The following is a 222-nucleotide window of genomic DNA, read 5'->3' as shown; positions in this document are numbered from 1 at the left end:
ACACCAATGCCTGGCAAAGTTCTCTGTTGGTAGGTTTACGGGATCTAATGTGCATATGTGAATACATCTCGCGTCTGTCGCACGTGCTCGGGTATCGTTACCTCGGTGGATATGTGGACGACGCTACGCTAGGAATATTAGATCTCGCTTTTGGTCGGCGCTCTGGTACTCTAGGATAAAGTACAGAGGTCCGGAACTTTAAGCAAAATATCAAAAACATAT

Source organism: Myotis lucifugus, unplaced genomic scaffold (genome assembly GCF_000147115.1).
Source record: "Myotis lucifugus unplaced genomic scaffold, Myoluc2.0 scaffold_110, whole genome shotgun sequence".
NCBI classification, from domain to species: Eukaryota; Metazoa; Chordata; class Mammalia; order Chiroptera; family Vespertilionidae; genus Myotis; species Myotis lucifugus.
This window is presented reverse-complemented; position numbering follows the sequence as displayed.